Here is a 23,762-nt window from a genome sequence, read left to right as displayed (position 1 = left end):
AAAGCCAATTAAGAGAAACATTTCAGTGAAGGATTGTTTTCTCCTTAAGCTGCAACCTGCAAGGAGAAAAGCAGTTTCTGAACCTTCTGTATTTTTAACTTTTTAAGAAAAGAAATAAAGTCAACTTTATGTCTAAGGAAAAGCAGCAGAGCATTGCCTTGTGCAGAAAGGATTTTCTCGAGGTGAGAAAAGCACCCCCAGCCAGGAATGTGAATTCCTGAGATGTGAATTCCTTTTTTTTAAACTCTTTAAAAAAAGGAAATTTTTGGTTTTTAACCAGGGACACGAGGAGGAGCTGGCTGGGAACAGCCTGACAGCCTTAAGCCCCTTTTTGGGCACATCCCAGGGATTTTGGGGGATGTTTTCCATGGAATTCTGACTCCTGGGGGGCTTGAACAGGACCCTCACTGCCTAAACCCTGTGGTGAATCTGTTTTTTGGGAGTGTGTGTGATTCTCTGTGTGTGTCACTCTGATTTTTACCCAAAGAATTCGGCTGAAATGTTAATTTTAGACAGAAAATCCATCCTGCCACACAAGACTGATGTTCCAAAGTGTCCTGGGTGAGCGAGGGGTGATTCAGACAAGGGTTTAAAATTAATTTCTCTGTCAGAAAGATGGAAAAGGCTTTTTTATTTTGATTTTTTTTTTTTTTTTTGCTGCTGTCCACATTCCCAGCCTTGCTGAGCACAGGGAATTGGGATTTTGAGGGAAGCCTCACTTGGTGTGAGGAGGAATTTTCTCAGCTGAGCCTCCAGTTCTTTTTTATTGGGGTTTTTTGGATTTCCATCCCAAAATCCTGACACAATTCATCATCAAACCCTAAAAATTTGGATTTAGTGGAGCTGTTGGGGTACGAATTGAAGGATTTCAGGAGCCATTTTGGCCAGGCTGCTCCTACCAAACACATTTTTGATTTTGGCTGCTTCAGGTGTGATCTTGCACCTTTTCCTGGATAATTTTCCATCATATTCATATTTTTTCCCATAATATCCATCTTTTTTCCATAATACCCATATTTGGAAGGGTTTGGATCCACCCTGCTGAGCACAGGGAATTGGGATTTTGAGGGAAGGCCTCACTTGGTGTGAGGGGGAATTTTCTCAGCTGAGCCTCTGATTGCCTTCTTATTTGTTTTAGGGGTTTTTGGGAGGGAGAATCCAAATTTCCACCCCAAAATCCTAATACCCTTCATCAGCAAACCCTAAAAATTTGGATTTTGTGGGGCTGCCAGTGAATAAATTAAGGGATTTAGGAGCAGGCCACGCTGTTCCTACCGGACACATTTTTGTAGTGCCCCAGGAGTGATCTTGCACATTCTCGTGGGTAAATTTCCATTATATCCATATTTTTATCCATAATATCCATATTTTTCCCATAATACCCACATTTTTTCCACAATACCCAGCCTTGGAAGGGTTTGGATCCAGGTTTCAGGCCCTATTCCCTCAGGATATTTTGAAATTTCGGGTTTTTGGGCTGTACCTGCAGCAGGTTTCGTCCCCATCCCTTCCTCATCCTCCTTTCCCAGGATTTCTCCTTTTCCCAGACTCCCACAGGAGCCTTTCCAGAACACAGAAAATGAATTTTAGGAATCCCAACCTTGGCAGAGATTTTATAAATTGACCCAGAAAAAGTCAGTGTTTGTCAAAGCCCCTCAGGAGAGCTCCCCAACCCTCCCTGCCTCCAGGTTGTGCTGAATCCCCTCCTCCCTGTGGAATATTTTGATTTTTCCATGGATCAAGGAGAGCTGGGAGTGTTTTTTGGGGTGGGTGCTGCCCTGGGGAGGGAGGGAAATGGTGCTGAAATCACAATTCTGCCCTTTGCCTTCCCCTCCCACCCTCAGAGCATGAGGAGTCAATAAAAATGAACCTTTCTGCAAAGGAAAAAATTGAATTTTTAGCCAAAGGTATCCTGGTTTTTAAACCAATTTGATAAATTCTGGAATTCAGATTAGAGGGGAGGGTGCTGAGCTGAACGCAAACCCCAAATCCTCCTGAAGAACAATGAAATAAACCAAATTTTAAATGCTCCATGTACAACTTCACATTCTTCCCCCTGCTCCCCTCATTCCCCCCCTTGATTTGTGATGTCCTAATTATCATATCCAGCCTTAATTAGCGGGGGAAATGCAGATTGTCCCGGTGTCCCCAGGAGCTGGGGGTGTCACCGTGCCCCAGGCACAGCTCCTGGCTCAGCTCTTGAACCTGGTGCAATAAAGTTCTTGCAGTAAAATCTCTTTTTTCCTCTGCTTCTCGATGCATTTATTGCAGCTCATTCATGGTCAATAATCACCTTTAATTTGGTTTAATTATCTCCGAGAGTTGGTGCCCCGTGCTTTGGAGTTGCTGCTGAGAAAAGCTGATTTTAACAGGGCAAACGGAACAATTCTCTTCTTTTATCTCTAAAATTTCTTTTAAAATTCTTTTAAAATTCTTTAAAAATTATTTTCTTTTAAAATTCTTTAAAGTTTCTTTAAAAATTCTTTTATCTCTTAAAAAAAATAAAGTGGAAACTTACCTTGAACCAACCCAAACAACAGCTCTGACCTTTCCCAGGAGCTTTTGCCAAAACTTTTCTGAACAAAGCTTGACCTGGCAGCACCTGAATGGGGGAATTGTTTTGGGGTAAAAATAGGGGAATTTTGGGGTCCTGAACACCAATATTTTCTCCTTTTTTACCACTGGAATGCTGTTGTTCAATTTAATTAATTTAAATAATTTCAGGTGCTTTTTTTCCTGGATTTTTTTTTTTTTTTTCACAGAAGTGGAGCTGTTTAATTTATTTAAATTGATTTCAGGTGTTTCTTTTCCCTGATAATGATCAGCTCTGCTCTGCTGCCATCGGAGAAATCTCCTCTTTGCAAATGGGTTTTGGATTTCCAACATTTATCAGATTTTTCCCATCCCAGAACAAATTTTTAGTCCCTGTTGGCTGTGAGAGAATAAAACCTCAGCAGGATTGATCCCAGCCCATGGGGAAGTTTTTTTTTTTCCCTTGATTGCTGTTTAATTAACAACAATTCACGCATTTGGAATGGCCCAGAGGGGATTTTTTTTTTTCCCAGCTCTCTGTGCTTTATTCCCGAGTCTGGGATGGGTTGATCCCTCAGAATTCCCTGAAATTTCAGAAAATTCACTTTGGGAAGCAGCCCTGGGTAATCCACAGACACAGAAGGGTCAGGGACAAATCTGGGACATTTCAGGCAGCGGGGAGAGAACAAAATTTCATCCGAAGGGGTTTTTATTTCTTTTTTGAATTCCATAGAGAAACTGATAATGAAGCTCCCTGCTTCCCAAAGCGTTGCCATGGCAACAATCGGGATGCAGGGATGGATGGGAAGTGTCACCCTCGGCGGGGAGTGGGGACAGCTGCTGCCTTTGGGCCACCTGGGATGGGGGTTCAGGTGGAAAAATGGGGTTAAAAAGTGGAATAATGGGGTTACAGGGGGGATAAAGGGGTTAAAGATGGAGTAAAGTGGTGACAGATGGAATAATGAGGTTGCAGGTGAAGCAGAGATGGAATAAAGGGGTTGCAGGTGGAATTAAGGGGTTACAGATGGAATAATTGGGATACAGGTAGAATAAAGGGGTTACAGGAGGAATAATGGGGTTACAGGTGGAAAAAAAATGGGTTACAGGTGGAATTAAGGGGTAACAGATGGAATAATGGGGTTACAGATTGAATAATGGGGTTACAGATTGAATAAAGGGGTCACAGGGGGAATAAAGGGATTAAAGGTGGAATAATGGGGATACAAGTGGGATAATGGGGTTCCAGGTGGAATAACATGGTTACAGATGGAATAATGAAGTTGCAGGTGGAATAATGGGGTTATAGGGGGAATGAAGGGGTTAAAGGTGGAATTAAGGGGGTACAGGTGGAATAATAGGGGTACAGATGGAATTAAGGGTTTTAGGTGGAAAAATGGGGTTCCAGGTAGAATTAAGGGGTTCCATGTGGAATGATGGGGTTCCAGATGGAATGAAAGGGCTAGAGATGGAATTAAGGGGTTACAGATGGGATAATGGGGTTCCAGGTGGAAAAATTGGGTTACAAGTGGAATTAAGGGGTGACAGATGGAATAATGGGGTTACAGATTGAATAATGGGGTTACAGATTGAATAAAGGGGTCACAGGTGGGATTATGGGGTCACAGGGGGAATAAAGGGATTAAAGGTGGAATAATGGGGATACAAGTGGGATAATGGGGTTCCAGGTGGAATAATGGGGTTATAGGGGGAATGAAGGGGTTAAAGGTGGAATTAAGGGGGTACAGGTGGAATAATAGGGGTACAGATGGAATTAAGGGTTTTAGGTGGAAAAATGGGGTTCCAGGTAGAATTAAGGGGTTCCATGTGGAATGATGGGGTTCCAGATGGAATTAAAGGGCTAGAGATGGAATTAAGGGGTTACAGGTGGGATAATGGGGTTCCAGGTGGAAAAAGTGGGTTACAAGTGGAATTAAGGGGTAACAGATGGAATAATGGGGTTACAGATTGAATAATGGGGTTACAGATTGAATAAAGGGGTCACAGGTGGGATTATGGGGTCACAGGGGGAATAAAGGGATTAAAGGTGGAATAATGGGGATACAAGTGGGATAATGGGGTTCCAGGTGGAATAATGGGGTTATAGGGGGAATGAAGGGGTTAAAGGTGGAATTAAGGGGGTACAGGTGGAATAATAGGGGTACAGATGGAATTAAGGGTTTTAGGTGGAAAAATGGGGTTCCAGGTAGAATTAAGGGGTTCCATGTGGAATGATGGGGTTCCAGATGGAATGAAAGGGCTAGAGATGGAATTAAGGGGTTACAGATGGGATAATGGGGTTCCAGGTGGAAAAATTGGGTTACAAGTGGAATTAAGGGGTGACAGATGGAATAATGGGGTTACAGATTGAATAATGGGGTTACAGATTGAATAAAGGGGTCACAGGTGGGATTATGGGGTCACAGGGGGAATAAAGGGATTAAAGGTGGAATAATGGGGATACAAGTGGGATAATGGGGTTCCAGGTGGAATAATGGGGTTATAGGGGGAATGAAGGGGTTAAAGGTGGAATTAAGGGGGTACAGGTGGAATAATAGGGGTACAGATGGAATTAAGGGTTTTAGGTGGAAAAATGGGGTTCCAGGTAGAATTAAGGGGTTCCATGTGGAATGATGGGGTTCCAGATGGAATTAAAGGGCTAGAGATGGAATTAAGGGGTTACAGGTGGGATAATGGGGTTCCAGGTGGAAAAAGTGGGTTACAAGTGGAATTAAGGGGTAACAGATGGAACAATGAGGTTACAGATTGAATAAAGGGGTTCCAGCTGGGATAAGGTGGTTCCAGGCGGAATAAGGGGGTTCTAGGTGGAATAAAGGGGGTTCCAGGTGGAACAAAGGGGGTTCCAGGTGGAACAAAGGATTCCAGCTGGGATGAAGGGTTCCAGCTGAAGGACACCTTGCAGGGGAGCAGTGCTGATCCCAGCTCCTGCTCCATCCAGGGAGGAAGAGCCTCCCTGTGCTTCCTCCACCCCACGACACCCCCTGAGCTCTCTGATATTCCGGATTTTTATTTGTTAATTTTTTCCCCCCACTCCTGAGAGGAGCTTTGGGATCAAACTCAGCACTTTAAACCATTCTGTGAACCAGAGCCAGGTCCAGGAATCCAGGAGGATGAGGATCCAGTGGGATCCCATCCCAAATCCCAGCTGCGAGTGGCACCGTGCCACTCTGGGCTGTCACACAGTGCCACCGATGGGGACAAGGCAGGAGCCGCTCAGAGCAGGTGAAACATCCAGGAACAGCTTTTTTCCCTGGGAATGGCTGTCAGGAAGCAGCAGGAGATGGAAAGGAGCCAGCCTGGAGCTGCTCAGGGCTGGAGCCAGGCCCGGGAGGCTCCCTGAGAGGGGCAGCAGCTTCTCCCTGGCTCTCGCTTTTCCAGCTTTTCCTCCTGTTAAAAACGCTGGAAAATTCCTGGAAAATTCCCTCCAAAGGCTGAAATTGCAGAGTTTGGAAGGGCTGAAGATCTCCTCTTTGCCTGCTTGCTGTGGGGTGAAAGATAGAAAATAAATCCGGGAATCAGAGCAGGGAAAACCCCTCCAGGATCAGAAATTGGGAATGTCCTGAGGGGTGTGATGGATTTTCCTGGTTATCCCCCAGCCTGGCAGCATCCCTGCCCTCGTGTCCCCGATTGTCAGGGCTGGAATGGGGATCTGGGAGAAGCTCCTGGATCTCCTGCAGAGGCAGGAGCTGTCACAGAGCCAGGGGCTGGAGGCAGAGCAGATGGTGACCTGGTTTCCCAGGGTGGGAATCTTGGGAGCAGGATTTGGGATTCATCCCAGCCAGCTCAGCCCCTGCCTTTTGGAAAAACAAATCCTCACAGGCCTCAGTTTGTAACCCTTGGGTTGGGGTTTGTGGCTTTGGTGTGGGCACGTTGATCCATCAGGTGTTAAATCTCCAGGTGTTCCCAGAAAAACTCCTGGAAAAATGGCCCTTCCCTGGCCAGGCCCCTGTTCCATATCCCAGACCCTAAATCTGTATTCCAGACCCAAATGTCACATTCCAGACCCCAATTCCATGTTCCAGATCCCAATTCCATGGTCCAGACACCAATTCCATGTTCCAGATCCCAAATTTTACATTCCAAACCCAAATTCCACACTCCAGACCCCAATTTCCCATCCCAGACCCCAAATTTCCCATTCCATTCCCCGATTCCACATTCCATACCCCAATTCCATGTTCCAGACCCCAATTTCCCATTCCAGACCCCAAATTTCCCATTCCAGACCCCCATTCCACATTCCAGATCCCAATTCCACACTCCAGACCCCAGTTCTACATTCCAGATCCCAATTTCCCATTCCAGACTCCAATTCCATGTTCCAGACCCCAATTTTTACATTCAAAACCCAAATTTTACATTCTGGATCCAAATTTCACATTCCAGATGCCAATTTCCCATTCCATTCCCCAATTCCACACTCTAGACCCCAATTTCCCATTCCAGACCCCAATTCCATGTTCCAGATCCCAATTCCATGTTCCAGACCCTGATTTTACATTCTAGACCCCAAATTTTACATTCAAGACCCAAATTCCACTTTCCAGACCCCAAATTTCCCATTCCATTCCCTGATTCCACATTCCAGACCCCAATTCCACACTTAATTCCCCAATTCCATGTTCAAGACCCCAATTTCCCTTTCCAGACCCCAAATTTTACATTCCAGACCCAAATTTCCCATTCCATTCCTCAATTTCCACATTCCATTCCTCAATTTCACATTCCATCCCCGAGTTTCCCATTCCAGACCCCAAGTTTTTGGGGAGGTAATGATGGGAGGCAGGGAAAGTCCACAGATCTAGGAAACCAGGAACACTCTGGAATGTTCTGTTGGAAAATGGGGATTTTTTTGGGAGGTAATAAAGGAAGGCAGAGGGAGCATTCCCAGGTCTGGAGAGGCAGGAAAACTCTGGAATTTTCTGCTGGAAAATGGGGATTTTTGCTAGGCAAGGAGCATTCCCAGGTGTGGAGAAGCAGGAACCGTCAGGAATTTTCGGCTGGAAAATTAGGATTTTTATGGGGTAATAATGGGAGGCAGGTAATGTTCACAGATCTAGGAAGGCAGGAAAAAATAGGAATGTTCTGCTGGAAAATGAGGATTTTTTAGGGGGTAATAAAGGGAGGCAAGGAGCATGCCCAGGTCTGGAGAAGCAGGAAAACTCTGGAATTTTCTGCTGGAAAATGGGGATTTTTATGGGGTAATAATGGGAGGCAGGGAATGTTCACAGATCTAGGAAAGCAGGAAAATTTGGGAATATTCAGCTGGAAAATTAGGATTTTTTGGGGGATAATAATGGGAGTGTTCCTAGGTCTGGAGAGGCAGGAAAATTTGGGAATATTCTGCTGAAAAATGGGGGTTTTTAGGGGGTAATAAAGGGAGGCAAGGAGCATTCCCAGGTGTGGAGAAATAGGAATAGTCAGGAATTTTCTGTTGGAAAATGGGGATTTTGGGGAGGTTATAATGGGAGACAGGAAAACTCTGGAATGTTCTGGAAAACGGGGCCGTGCAGGGAGAGAGAGCAGAGGCTGAGGAGGGCTGTGGCAATTAGGGCAGGGATTAGGGAAATCTCGGCAGGATTATTCCAAAGGAAAATCCAAAATCCGGCAGCTGCTGGCTCTGGGCAGGGCAGGGACACCTTCCCCTGTCCCTGCTCATTCCAAACCCAGCCTGGCCCTTCTGCCAGGAAAATCCATCCACAAACAGCAGAGGTTTGTGTCCAAAAAGGAGGCAGAGGAGTCCTGGAACTTTATTCCAATAAAGGCAGAGGCCGTGGGGCATCCCCTGGGGTCTCTCCAATTTCTGGGGGACGCAGCCTCCTTTTTATCCCAATTTCCCAGCTGCATTTCCCTTCTCTCTTTCCCCATTTCTGAGGTGCTCGAGAGGTTCAGACTTCCAAATCTTCTGAATCCCAAAGATTCCCTTCTAAAATACAACCCTCCCTTTTAATTTTTAATTCTTACAGAATTTAGGGTTTTTCTTCCCCATTTCTGAGGTACTTGAGAGGTTCAGACTCCCCAGTACACCTGATACCAAAGATTTGCTGAAGATTTCCTTCTAATGTACAACCCCTCCCTTTTGATTTTTAATTCCTATGGAATTTAGGGGTTTTCCCCATTTCTGAGGTACTTGAGAGGTTCAGACTCCCCAATATGCCTGATCCCAAAAATTTCCCCTCTGATGTATAACCTTAATTTTTAATTATTAATTCCTATGGAATTTAAGGGTTTTCCTCCATTTCTGAGGTACATGAGAGGTCCAAACTTCCCAGAACACCTGATCCCAAAGATTCCCCTCTAATGTACAACTCTCCCTTCTAATTTTTAATTCTTGTGGAATTTAGGGGTTTTTCTTCCCCATTGTTTCTTTCGTATTTCAATGTCTAATTTCTCAGCAAACCTGAAGTTTATTTGTAAAATCAAACATCTTTTCCCATTCACCAATCAGTGAAATCCTTCCCATTGTTCCTTTTCTCTCCCAGTGCTGGTTTTATCTCCCAGCTGGTTTGGAAAGATAAATTTGCTTTTCCTGTCACTTCCAGGGATGTTTGCAGGGCTGGAAGGGACAATCCCTGAATCCCTCCTGTGTCCCCGCCCTCCTCGTCCCATTGGCACCTCCCAAAAAACCCCATCCCTCATTCCAGAGGGATTTTCCAGTGCCTTTCATCCCTGCCTGGGGTGGTGGCACTTGGTGATGTCCCCAAAGTGCCACCTCCTGTCCCTGGGGCTGTGCCCTTTGCCCGGCAGACATCTCCCGTGACTGTGTAAATAATACCAATTAATTAAAAGGGGAAATCAAATCTAGCCTCGTTTATAATGAGATCATCCACGGGCTTGATTAATTATGTTAATAGGGCCTGGGGAGACGTGCAGGGATGGGCACGGTGGGATTGGGAGCAGAGGGAATTTGGGATGTGTGGATGGGGGGGGCTGGTCCCCACATGGGGGTGTCACTGGTCCTGTCCCTGCTGTGGGGACTGGTGGGGACTGGTGGGGACTGGTGGGGACTGGTGTCCTTTTCCCACCCATGGAATGAGGCTCATCCCTTCCCAAGGGGGTTCAGCTGATGGAGTTTCCCACCCCCATGGGGTTTGGGCTCTTTCTTTGTGGTCCACCCAGACCCCTCGCTGTGTCCCTGTGCCCCAGTTCTGCCTCTCCTGGGAATGGGACACTCCCGGGACATGGAGGGACATGGAGGGACATGGAGGGACATGGAGCAGCTCCTGGCTCCTGCAGAGCATCCCTGGGCTGGGCTGGCAAATTGGCCTGGCTGGGGTGGGGAGAAGCTTTGTCCTGGATCCCAGAGCATCCTGATCCTAAATCCCAGAGGAGCCTGTCCTGGGATCCAGAGCATCCTGTTCTGGGATCCCAAAGCAGCCTGATCCTAAATCCCAGAGCAGCCTGGTCCTGGGATCCCAAAGCAGCCTGATCCTAAATCCCAGAGCAGCCTGGTCCTGGGATCCCAAAGCAGCCTGATCCTAACTCCCAGAGCAGCCTGTCCTAAATCCCAGAGCATCTTTGTCCTGGGGTCTGGAGCATCTCTGATCCTGGAGGGCAGGGCATCCCTGCCCTTGGGTCAAGGCCATCTTTGTCCTGAAATCCAGAGCATTCTTTACCCTGGGATCTGGAGCATCTCTGACCCTGGATCCCAGAGCACCCTCGTCCTGGAGTCTGGAGCATCCTGGACCACAGGACATCCCTTTCCTGGGGTTAAAAACATCCTTGTCCTGGAATCCAGAGCAGCCTGACCATGGACTCCAGAGCATCCCTGATCCTGGTACCCAGAACGTCCTTGTCCCGGGCTCTGGAACATCCCTGACCCTGGATCCCACAGCATCCTTGTCCTGGGATCCAGAGCACTTTTTTTGGGGTGCAGAGCCTGCCCATGGTTCCCACAGCAGCTGAGCCGTGCTGGGAGCAGCTGGGTCCCATCAGGAGCCTTTCCCAGAGCAGCGGCTGTCCCGGGAGGAGCAGTGCATTCCCAGAGCAGCATTCCCAGAGCAGCATTCCCAGAGGAGCAGCATTCCCAGAGGAGCAGCGCATTTCCCGGCAGCAGCATTCCCAGATGAGCAGTGCATTCCCAGAGGAGTGAATTCCCAGAGCAGCAGTGCATTCCCTGGCAGCAGCTGTCCCAGAGGAGCAGTGAATTCCCAGGCCAATGAATTGCCGGGAGGAGCAGTGAATTCCCAGAGCAGCATTCCCAGGACTGGCAGTGAATTCCCAGAGCAGCAGTGCATTCCCAGAGCAGCATTCCCAGATGAGCAGAGCATTCCCAGAGGAGCATTCCCAGAGCGGCAGTGCATTCCCAGAGAAGCATTCCCAGAGCAGCAGTGCATTCCCAGAGGAGCATTCCCAGAGCGGCATTCCCCGAGCAGCAGTGCATTCCCAGAGGAGCATTCCCAGAGCAGCAGTGCATTCCCAGAGGAGCATTCCCCGAGCAGCAGTGCATTCCCAGAGGAGCATTCCCCGAGCAGCAGTGCATTCCCAGAGGAGCATTCCCCGAGCAGCAGTGCATTCCCAGAGGAGCATTCCCCGAGCAGCAGTGCATTCCCAGAGCGGCATTCCCAGAGCAGCATTCCCCGAGCAGCAGTGCGTTCCCAGAGCAGCAGTGCATTCCCAGAGGAGCATTCCCAGAGCAGCAGTGCATTCCCAGAGCAGCATTCCCCGAGCAGCAGTGCGTTCCCAGAGCAGCAGTGCATTCCCAGAGGAGCATTCCCAGAGCAGCAGTGCATTCTCCGGCAGCAGCCTCCCCGCGGCAGAGGGCAGCAGCAGCCTGGGCACGGCGGGCGGCCGGAGCCTTTGCCGCGGCTTTGGGGGCTCTGGGACGCGGGATGGGCACCCCGGGATGGGGTTTGGGTTCCCAAGGGGGGATTTGTGGCAGGGGGAAACTCAGAGCCTGCAGCAGAACAGGGGCTGAGCTTCCCTGGGCTCGGATCTGTCCCCTCCTGTCCTAGGAGAGGTGTGGGCACAGCAGGATGTGATTCCTTTCCTTCCCTTTTCCTTCCCCTTTCCTTTTCTCCTTCTCCTTTTCCCCTTCCTTGTCATTTCCTTCTCTTTCCCTTTTCCCCTTGTTCTTTCCTTTTCTCCTTCTCTTTTCCCTTTCCTTTCCCTTCTCTTCTCTTTTTCCTTTCCTTCTTCCTTTCCTTTCCTTCTTCCTTCTTCCTTTCCTTTCCTTTCCTTTCCTTTCCTTTCCTTTCCTTTCCTTTCCTTTCCTTTCCTTTCCTTTCCTTTCCTTTCCTTTCCTTTCCTTTCCTTTCCTTTCCTTTCCTTTCCTTTCCTTTCCTTCTTTATAGCCCAAAACTCCATAAAAGCAGAGCCAGAATTACCTCGTTCTCCTTGGGAAACGATTCCAGGTTTTATCTGCGGATAATAAAAGGCGATGATTGTTCCGTGTAGTTAAATATATATTTATTTTAATATATATTATTTAATCTTTGTGGATCTGTGCCGTTCTGGCAGCCTCCCTGGGACTGGGAGTAGGATTTTGGGAGAAAATTTGGGATTGTGATTAGGAGCTGGAGACCTTCCCAGCTCGGCAGGAAAAAGGGGATGGGGAGAAGGATTTGGGGGGAATTTGGGGCTGTAATAATGAGCTGGAGGCTTTCCTATTTTTCCTTATCCCGGTAGGAGAAAAGGAATGAGGAGAAGGATTTTGGGGTTGTGATAAGGAGATGGAGACCCTTCCCAACCTGGCAGGAAAAAGGAGATGGGGAGACGGATTTTGGGAGGAATTTGCGGCTGTAATAATGAGCTGGAAACTTTCCTATTTTTACTCATCCGGGCAGGAGAAAAGGAATGGGCAGAAGGGTTTTGGGGCTGTGATAAGGAGCTGGAGACCTTCCCAGCTTTCCTGGGATAAAGTTTAAGGAGTGGGAAGGATCCCGACGTGGCCGCGCCCACTCCGGAGCCGCGGCGCTGCTCTAATCCCAGGTAATTGGATTTACAGGCAGCGCTGGATCCAATTACAGGGCCCTAATTAGCTGCCCGCCGTTACGAGTGTGCTCGCAGCAGTTGGGATTAATTCTTCCAGGATCCACAGGCGGCCGCTGAGGCGGGATCCGAGCGGAATGAGGAAAATCCAGCGCGAGGAGGAGGCCCAGGCACTGCCAGGGGTGATGGGCACAGCCCTGGAGTTCCAGGATCTTGCTGGATCCTCCCTGGAGTGATGTGGAATTGATGGAGCGAATCCAGAGGAGGCCGTGGGGATGCTCCAGGGATGTTCCCCTAGAAAGGAGAAGGATCCAGGGAGAGCTGGAGAGGGACTGGGAACAAGGGATGGAGGGACAGGACACAGGGAATGGCTCCAAACTGGGAAAGGGGAGATTGGGGTGGGATACTGGGGAGGAATTCTGGAAACGCTGCGGCTGCCCCATCCCTGGGAATGTCCAAGGCCAGCTTGGAGCAGCCTGGGATGGTGGGAGGTGTCTGTGTCCATGGAAGGAGATGGGTTTTAGGATCCTTTCCAACTCATTTAGGATCCTGTACAACCCATTTAGGATCCTTTCCAAACCATTCCACAGCTCTGTGATGAAGCCCTGGAATTCCCAGAGACCCCCATGGATATTCCCATACAAGGACACACCAGATCCCCATGTGGGGCACCCCCTTTTCCGCCCTTCCCAGCCCCTCTCCAGCATTTCCCATCTTTTCTGGGGGTGTTTATTCCTCATCCCTCCCTGCTGGACTGAGCCATTCCCAATAAAAGGCTAAATTTGGGAATTGCTTTATTCCATGGCAATCCTTGGCTGTGGAGCTGCTGCAGCTCCAGGTCTCTGCCCTATAGCAGTGCTGGGATTCATCCTCTGGGAAAAAAAATAAAATTACAAAGTTACAAAAGGTCAAGGGATTTTCATCATTTCAGCACTCCCTGGGGTTTTCCTGCATCCCAAGGGACAACAGGGCTCTGGGATTCCCTGCCAGGCATCAGTTGCCCCATTTCTGGGTCAGGAAAAGGGAATTGTCCAAAAAATCCTGGAGTTCCTGGCCTGGAAAAGCAGTGGGATCACTTCTCTGTGTGCAGCTCCTCATTAGGATGTTCCCGAGCATCCTCCAGCTCCCAGCTCGGGACACGAATCCAGCAAAGCCAGAGGCTTATCCAAACAGGCAATCTTCCTCGGTGGTTCCAAACTAAACTTGATAAATCCTTCATAAAAAGAAGAAGATATTTCATAAAAGAAGAAGGGATTTCATCTCCAAAGGGTCCACGAGGAGCTGGGGAGGGATAACAGCTCTGGAGCTGCACGTCTTCATCTGATCCTGGATTCTCCTCCAAGCTGCACATTCCCTCCTGTTCCCAATGGATTTTTTCCAGCCTGGGGATGTCCCCAAGGCCCTGCCCCTGGTTTTGGTGTCCCACAGGAGCTGGGATTTGCTGCTGGATCTTGGGGGTGTGTGGGGAGCGCTGATGGACTTTAGCTCGTCCTTAATTAATTAACATAATTAATCAAGCCTGTGGATGATCTAATTATAGACGAGGCTAGGTTTGATTTCCCCTTTGGATTAATTGGTATTATTTACACAGTCACGGGAGATGTCTGCTGGGCAAAGGGCACAGCCCCAGGGACAGGAGGTGGCACTTTGGGGACATCACCAAGTGCCACCACCCCACTCTGAGCTCCAGGCAGGGATAAAAGGAAAATCCCTCTGGAATGAGGGATGGGGTTTTTTGGGAGGTGCCAATGGGACGAGGAGGGCGGAGATGCAGGAGGGATCTCAGGATCCTTTCTGGGATCATCCCACCATTGTGACAAGTGGGGACATCTGCAAGTGTCCCTGCCCACCCTGAGCCCTCTATTCCCAGATTTGGGAGTGTCAGGATGGGAAAAGCACCGAATTTGGTGACAGGGACATTCCTTGGCTGCTCTGGGGAAGCTCCAGCAGGTCCTCAATCCGCATCTCCGGCCTCTCCATCCTTTTATTGCCAACCCTCTCTGCCTTCCTCTCCCTCCCCGAGCCCCCCCAGCTCCTCAGGCAGGGCTTTGATCTCCAGCAAGCCCCTTCCTCTCCCTCGGAACCCTCTGGAATTCTCATTAAAATGGATGAGCTCCCTTTGATCGCCGCCCGTGCTCGCAGGACCTTTCCCGGCTCAGCTCTTCACTTTCATCCCTGCTCCAGGAGCTGCTCCCCATTCCCGGGAAATCTGGGGGATCCCAGGCTCTGGGGAGCCCACAGGGTCCTGCTGGATCCCTGGGAGCTCGGCAGGGAAAAGCTGGAGGGGATTTGGGGAGCTTGGAGGTGCTGCTGGAACTCCGGGGAAAACGGGAAAGGGGAAGATGAAAACGATCCCGGGGAGAAAAAAAGGAAAAGGTTGGGGAGGAAAAGGAGGAGGAGGCCAAGGGCGGCTGCTCCACCAGGGCGAAGCTTGTCAGGCCTTTGGCTGGGTTGGATAAATCAGGAATAATTAATTAATTGATTAATTAATCATCTTCCTGTTCCCATCCCTGGATTTGGGGTCTGGGTGCTCCCTGCTCTGAGAGGGGCTGCGGGAGCTGAGATGGGAACGGGGCTGGGAATTGGGGAGATGGGGCTGAGGGTGCAGGGACACGGGGATGCAGGACATGGGGATTTGGGGGTGCAGGGAATGGGAATGAGGGGTGCAGCTCCCAGGGTTTGCAGATGCAGGGATGTGGGACGTGGGTGACATTCCTTTGTCCCACCTCGGCCTTTTGTCCCATCATTGTCCCTCTGTCCCTCCAGGGTCCCCTTATCCCACCAGGGTCCTTTGTCCCATCATTGTCCCACCATTGCCTCAATATTGTCCCATCATTGTCCCAGTATAATCCCAATATCATCCCACCAATGGTCCCAATATTGTTCCATCATTGTCCCATCATTATCTCTTGTCCCATCACTGTCCCACCATTGTCCTTCGATTGTCCCAATATTGTCCCATAATTATCCCACCATTGTTCCTTGTCCCATCATTGTCCCTCCATCCCATCACCTTCCATTGTCCCATCATGGTCCTGATATTGTCCCAATATTTTCCTATCACTGTTCCTTGTCCCATCATTGTCCCTCTGTCCCATCATTGTCCCAATATGGTCCCAATATTGTCCCACCACGGTCCCTTGTCACCTCATTGTCCCGATATTGTCCCATCATTATGTCTTGTCCCATCATTGTCCCGATATTGTCCCATCATTGTCCGTCCATCCCATCACGGGCCTCTTGTCCCATCATTGTCCCATCATGATCTCTTGTCCCAATAATGTCCCATCATTGTCCTCTGTCCCATCACGGTCCCTTGTCCCGATATTGTCCCATCATTATCTCTTGTCCCATCATTGTCCCACCATGGTCCTAGTAATGTCCCATCATTGTCCCCGTGTCCCAGCATGGTCCCTCGTCCCCTCATTGTCCCACCATTGTCCCTTGTCCCCTCATTGTCCCATCGTTCTCCCTCCATCCCACCACGAACCCAGTAATGTCCCATCCTTGTCCCCTTGTCCCATCACCGTCCATTATCCCACCACTGTCCCCTCACTGTCCATCTGTCCCAGCTCGGTCCCTTGTCTCCTCATTGTCCCCTCATTGTCCCACCGTTGTCCATCTGTCCCAGCTCGGTCCCAGTAATGTCCCGTCATTGTCCCTCTGTCCCATCACGGTCCCTTGTCCCCTCATTGTCCCATCGTTTTCCCTCCATCCCACCACGATCCCAGTAATGTCCCATCATTGTCCCTCTGTCCCAGCGCGGTCCCCTGTCCCCTCATTGTCCCCTCATTGTCCCGGTGTTGTCCGTCTGTCCCAGCGCGGTCCCGGCTGGCAGAGCCCGCGCCGAGCCCTTAATAAGCCGTGATTCACACCCCGCGCTTAATTAGCGATTCAGTTAACGGTTTGTAATTCAGGCACGACCCTGATTGCATCCGAACGCTGCTTTATTTCTTCTCTGCCGCTCGCATTCTGAGCACTAATTACGCCTCTTTGGATGCTAATTGCTTCCCAGCCCTCTGCCGCTGTCTTTCCTCGGCAACATTTATTTTTCATGCGTCCGTGTGTTTAAACTGAGAGAGAGGAGCCGGGAGGGAGTGGGAGGAGGGAACGCTCCGAGGCTTCTGAGGGATCAAACGTGCCCGGGAAGGTGGGCGTGGGAAAGAGAGGGATGCCTCCTCCTCCTCCTCCTCCTCCTCCTCATCATCATCATCATCCTCCTCCTCTGCTCCCAACCCCTCTGTGCCCCGCGGGATGGGGGGCCCGGGATTGATCAGGGATTTATTGGGTTCTTTTGGGACATCCCGGAGTGGGAAGGGTTAATTCCATAGGGATGGAGGCCTGGGGGATCGGGAGGGGACCCTGGATTAGGGGTGAAATCCTGGGGAAATGAGGATGGGGCGCAGGATTAGGGATGAAATCTTGGGGGGATCAGGATGGAGTGCAGGATTAAGGATGGAGCCCTTGGGGATCAGGATGGGGCGCTGGATTAGGGATGAAATTTTGGGGGATCAAAACGGGGTGCTGGATTAGGGATGAAACCTGAGGAATTAAGGACGGGGTGTTGGATTAAGGACGAAACTTTGGAGGGGTAAAGATGGGGTGCAGGATTAGGGATGAAACTTTGGGGGAATCAGAATGGGGTGCTGGGTTAGGGAAGGACCCTTGGGGGGATCAGGATGAAGTGCTGGATTAGGGATGGAATTTTGGGGAAATCAGGATGGGGTGTTGGATTAAGGATGGAATTCTGGGGGATCAGAATGGTGTGCTGGATTGGAGCTGGAAATTTGGGGGATCAGAATGGGGTGCTGGATTAAGGATGGAGCCCTGGGGGATAAGAATGGGGTGCTGGATTAGGGATGAAATTTTGGGGGATCAAGATGGGGTGCTGGATTAGGGATGAAGCCTGGGAATTCAGGCTGGGGTGCTGGATTAGGGATGGAATTTTGGGGGGAATCAGGATGGGGTGCTAGGTTGGGGAAGAAACCTTGGGGAGCTCAATCTGGGGTGCAGGGTTAGGGATGAAATCAAGATAGGGTGGAGGATTAAGGATGAAACTTTGGGGGGCATCAGGATGAGGTGCTGCATTAGGGATGAAGACCTGGGGTATCAGGTTGTGGTGTTGGATTAGGGACAAAACCCTGATGAGCTCAAATTTTGGTGCAGGATTTGGGATGAAACCCTGGGGGGATAAAATTGTGATGCAGGAGTAGGAATGAGGCCTTGGGGAGCCCAGCCTGGGGTGCTGGATGAAAGATGAAATCTGGGGGGATCAGGATGAGGTGCTGGATTTGGGATGAAGCCCTGGAGAGGGTTCAGATTTTGGGTCTGGATTTGGGGTGAAGCCCTGGAGACTCAGGCTGGGAAATTCTAGGGATATATCAGGGATATTTCAGGGAAATTCAGGGATATTCCAGGGAAAATCAGGGAAATTCTAGGGAAAATCAGGGAAATTCTAGGGAAAATCAGGGAAATTCTAGAGACATTCAGAGATACTCTAGGGAAATTCAGGTATATTCCCAGGTGCTGAGGATTGTGACTACCCAAGGTCACCCCTGGGTGTCCCACTGCCCCTAGCCCCCCAAAATCCGGGAAGGTGAAGGCACAAATCCATATTTTCCTGCCTTTTCCAGCATTTCAGCCCCTGGCATGGCCCGAGAGGATGGGGTGGCCGATGCCAGGCCTGAGGTGCCCATTCCTGGGCCAAACCCTCGGAATTTGCATTTTCCTGGCGTTCAGTGAATGGTTAATGGTGAGAGGCCACAGGAGGGTCCGGCAGCAGCGGGGAAAACATCTCATGAATATTCAACAGCCAGGAGGATGCAGGCAGGAATGGCTTTGAGTGACAGCTGTCAATCACTCGGCCCTGGGCACCCCTGAGGGGAGGACGTGCCTGGCACGGGGATGGGGGGGTCCTGGAATGGGGATTTAGGGGGTCTTAGCACTGGGATTTGGGGGATCTTGGCTGAGGGGTTTGGGAGATCCTCGAATTGGAGTTTGGGGGGTCCAGGCACTGGGATTTGGAGGGTCCTGGCATGGGGACTTGGGGTGTTGGTATGAGAATTTGGGGGGTCCTGGCAATGGGGTTTGGGATCTGGGCACAGGGGATCCTGGCACTGAGGTTTTTGGAGTCCTGGAGCAGGGATTTGGGGGATCCAGGCATTGGGATTTCGGGGGTCCTAGTGCTGGGATTTGGGGGGTCCTGGCACTGAGCTTTTAGGGGTCTTGGCACTGGGATTTGGGGGATCCTGGCACGGGAGTTTCAGGTTCTGGCAAGGGGATTTGGGGGGGTCCTAGCACAGGGATTTGGGGGATCCTGGAAGGGGAGTTTGTGGGATCCTGGCTTGGGGATTTGGGATGCTGGTACGAGAATCTGGGGGAGTCCTGGCAGTGGAGTTTGGGATCGGAGCACTGGGATTTGGCGGATTTTGGCTTGGGGATTTGGGGTCCTGGCACAGGTATCTGGGGGGTCCTGGAATGGGGGTTTGGGATCCGGGCACTGGGATTTGAAGGGGTCTTGGCGCAGGGATTTGGGGAATCCAGGTACTGGGATCTGGGGAGACTTGGCGCAGGGATTTGGGATCTGAGCACTGGAATTTGGGGGATCCTGGCTTGGAGATTTGAGGGGTCCTGGCACTGATGTTTTAGGGGCCCTGGCACGGGGATTTGGGGGATCTTGGCCTTGGAGATTTGGGGTCTTGGCACGGAGATTTGGGTGGTGCAGAAAGCGGCACCAACCTTCCAGCACCGAGATTTGGGATTCAGGATCTCCATGAGAAGCCGAGCACAATCCAGGAAGGTTCAAAATCCAGGATGGATGCGGGAGATGGGACCAGCAGCCATTAATTAGCGCCTGCACTGCGGGCCATTAACGCTGAGCTTTATTAATCCGCTCTTTCCCAGCTCATTCCCGGCTTTCCTAGGACCGAACTCGGGCTCATCCCGCCGTGTTCAGGGCTGGAATTGGAGCTGGAGCGCACCTGCGAGGCTCCCGCTGCTCTCCATTGACGCAATCCTGTTTATTTATTTAAAATATTTGGCAGCGGCCGAGGGAGCCCGGGAAGGAGAAAATCCCATTTGCATCGGATTCCTGCGGAACGGCCCCGCCACCCTGGCGGGCTCGGGCCAATTAAAAATCCATCAGGAGCGAGGAAAACAAACTCCTGGATGCACGGGAAAAGTTAATAATGGAGCATCTGCAGAGGGAGAGGGGAGCTTGAGGAGGGCAGGGAAGGGAGGAGAGAGGAATTAATGGGCAGGAAAAATGAGGGGAGAAGTTAGGGGAATCGTGGAATGGTTTGGGGTGGGAAGGGATATAAAGCTCCCGTGCCACTCCTGGCAAAATTTCAGCCCCCCCAGAGTCTGATCCCAAAATTCTGGGATTTCTGGAGCCTGATCCCAAAATCTCCAGAGCCCAATCCCAAAATCTTGAGATCACCAGAGCCTGATCCAAATACTTCCAAAGTCTGATCCCAAAATCTCCAGAGTCTGATCCCAAAACCCTGAGATCCCCAGAGCCAGATCCCAAAATTCTGGGAGCTCCAGACCCTGATCCCTAAATTTCAGCGTCCCCAGAGCCTGATCCCAAAACTCTGGGGTCTCCAGAGCCTGATCCCAAAACTCTGGGATCCCCAGAGCCTGATTGCAAAACCTCTAGATCCCAATCCCAAAATCTTGGGATCCCCAGAGCCTGACCCCCAAAACCCTGAGATCCCCAGAGCCTGATCCTAAAATCTTGGGATCTCCAGAGCCTGATCCCAAAATCCCAGCATTTCCAGAGCCTGATCCTAAAATCTTGGGATCCCCAGAGCCTGATCCCAAAATTCTGAGATCCCCAGAGCCTGATCCCAAAATCTGCAGAACCTGTTCCCAAAACTGTGGGATCTCCAGAGCCCAATCCCAAAATCTCCTGAGCCTGATACCAAAATCTCCAGAGCCCAATCCTAAAATTTCAGCATCCCCAGAGCCTGATCCCAAAATCTCCAGAACCCGACCCCAAAATCTTGCGATCCCCAGAGCCTGATCCCCAAATCCCCAGAGTCTGATCCCAAAATCTCCCAATCCCAAAACCCTGGGATCCCCGGGATTCCCACCAGGCACGTTTGGCAGGAAGGGAGAGATAAATTAGACTCAGTTTTAACAAAGCCGGGCTCGTTTGCAATCAAGGCCAGAGCGATTTTTCTCCGGCCTCTCCATGCGGAGCGGATTTCCCCTGAAAAATGGGGGAATTTTCATCTCCCACGGCTGGAAATGAATTAATTCCTGCCAGCCGTGGTGTTTAATGGGGATAAAAACCCCATTAATTCTGCCCCAGACAGTTCCCTCCAGGCTGGATTATCCCAAATCCTCCCCCCAGTGAAACCCCGAGAGAGGAGGGGATGGGGAATCTCCATCTGCCCCTTTTCTGTCCCTGTGAGGGGAAATTTGGGATTTGGGGTGGATCCAAACCCCCAAATTTGGGTGGGAAAATGTGGGACTAGGGCCTGGATCCAGAACCCAAATTTGGTGGGGGAAATGTGGGATTTGGGGCTGGATTTGGTGGATTGAAAACCAAAATTGGGTGAGGGAAATGTGGGATTTGGGGTGGATCCAAAATCCAAATTTGGTGGGAAAAAATGTGGAATTTGGGGCTGGATATAGAACCCAAATTTGGGGGGTGAATTGTGGGATCTGGGGGTGGATCCGTGTTTCGGTGGGTCCAAAACCCAAGACGCCAAATTTGATGGGGAAAATGTGGGATTTGGAGTGGATCCAGACCCTAAATTTGGAATTTGGGGGGGGGGGAAATGTGGGATTGGGGGTGGATCCAAAATCCAAATTTGAGTGGGAAAATGTGGGATTTGGGGCTGGGTCCAACCCCCATATTTGGGTGGGAAAATGTTGGATTTGGGGCTGGATCCGTGTTTTGGTGGGTTCAAACCCCAAAAAACCCCAAATTTGGTGGGAAAATGTGGGATTTGGGGCTGGATCCAAAACCCCATTTTGGGTGGGAAAAGGTGGGATTTGGGGGTGGATCGAAATCCTAAATTTGGGTGGGAAAATGTGAGATTGGGGTGGATCCAAACCCCAAATTTAGTGGGGGAATGTGGAACTTGGGGCTGGATCCAAAGCCCAAATTTGGAGGTGAAAATGTGGTATTTGGGGCTGGATCCAACTCCCAAATTTGGTGGGGAAAAACGGATTTGGAAGTGAATCCAAAATCCAAATTTGGGTGGGAAAATGCGGGATTTGGGGCTGGATTTTTTGGATCTAAAAAATTAAATTTGATGGGGTCAATGTGGGACTTGAGGGTGGATTCCAACCCCCAAATTCATGTGGGGAAAATGTGAGATTTGTATCTTTCAAACTTTAAAAGCCACCCCAAAACCTCTTTTATTTTTATTTAAAATATTTTTAAAATCTCCTCTGCCCCCCTGAGGTGGGGGCTCCTCACCCCCGACCCCCCTCCAAGGCGCCGCTGCTGCCGGGAAAGGTTCCTTTAATCAGGGCTAATTAGGTGCCTCATTAATGGCAGGGCCTTCTTGATTAGAGGGAAGGAAAGTTCAGCTGAGGGGAAGATGAAAGGAGGAGGCGGTTGGGGAAGGGGGTTTGGGGATATTTTGGGGGGGAGTTTTGGGGATTTTTTTTGGTGTTTTGGGGTTTTATTGGAGAGTTGTTTTGGCGGGTTTTTGGGGGTTTTTTTTGAGAGGGGTTTGGGGTTTTATAGTTTTTTAGGGTTTTTTTTGGTTTTTTTTTTTTTTTTTGAGGGGTTTTCTTGGGGTTTTTGGGGGTGTTTTTTTTTTTTGTTTTTTTTTGTTTTTTTTTTGTTTTTTTTTTTTTTCTTGGAGGGTTTTTTTGGGGGTTGGTGGCCAGGGTGACAGGATGTGCTACCAGGTCACTCCTTTGGGATCCATTTCCATCAGGATATTTGGGATAAAGGGGCTCTTCTCATGCTTAACCCATTGGGGTTGGAGGCAGGACTCTATTAAAAAACCCTGATAGAAACAGGGTAAAAACCCTGATAAAAGGGACTTTATAGGATAAAATCCCTGATAAAAATAGGGTAAAACCTCTGATAAAATCCCTGATAAAAATAGGGTAAAACCTCTGATAAAAACCCTGATAAAAGGGGCTTTATAGGATAAAACCCCTGATAAAAATAGGGTAAAACCTCTGATAAAAACCCTGATAAAAGGGGTTTTATAGGGTAAACCCCCTGATAAGAATAGGGTAAAACCTCTGATGAAAACCCCAATACAAGGTGCTTTATAGGGTAAAACCCATGATAAAAAGGGTTTTATAGGGTAAAACCCATTATAAAAACAGGGTAAAATCCCTGATAAAAATAGGGTTATACCACTAATAAAACCTCAATAAAAGGGGTTTTATAGGGTAAAACCCAGGATAAAAGGGATTTTATAGGGTAAAACCCCTGATAAAAATAATATAAAACCTTGATAAAACCCGGATAAAAAGGGGTTTTATAGGGTAAAACCCCTGATAAAAACAGGGTAAAACACCTGCTATAGCCCCAACAAAAGGGGTTTACCCTATAAAACCCCTGATAAAAATAGAGTAAAATCCCTGATAAAAAACCCAATAAAAGGAGTTTTATAGGGTAAAACCCCTGATAAAACCCCCAATAGAAGGGGTTTTATAGGGTAAAACCTCTGATAAAAAACCCAATAAAAGGGGTTTTATAGGGTAAAACCCATTACAAAAATAAGGTAAAACTTCTGATAAAAACAGGATTAAATGCCTGATAAAAATAAGGTAAAACCCTTGCTAAAAACCCCAATAAAAGGAGTTTTATAGGGTACAACCCCTGATAAAAATGGGGTAAAACGCCTGAGAAAACCCCAATAAAAGCAGTTTTATATGGTAAAACACCATTAAGCCCAGGAGATCCCTCGGGGATGGCGATCCTGGGGCTGGGAAGGGGAACAATCCCCACAATCCCGCTGCTGCCAGGTGTGGGGACAGCGGGGACGGGAGTGGTGCCCGTTGTCACCTCTGTCACCTCTGTCACCGGGCGGGCTCGGAAATGCCACAGGAGTAAAGGTGGATGTTTAATTAAATCTCATTTTCCCCCTCCTTCATCCCCTCCTCTTGGCCCGGTGTCCATCCAGAAGTTTGGAGTGCCAGCTCCAAACTTGGGAGTAAAATAGAAAATAAAATAAAATTAAAAAAAAAAAATTCTCCAAAAGTTTATAAAATTATAAAATAAAATAACCCCAAAAGTTTATAAAAATATAAAATAAAATGAAATAAAATCCCCAAAGGTTTATAAAAATATCAAATAA

The sequence above is a fragment of the Ammospiza caudacuta genome, chromosome 25 (genome assembly GCF_027887145.1).
Source record: "Ammospiza caudacuta isolate bAmmCau1 chromosome 25, bAmmCau1.pri, whole genome shotgun sequence".
Lineage (NCBI taxonomy): Eukaryota > Metazoa > Chordata > Aves > Passeriformes > Passerellidae > Ammospiza > Ammospiza caudacuta.
The sequence above is the reverse complement of the archived record's forward strand: the minus strand, read 5'-3'. Positions refer to the sequence as shown.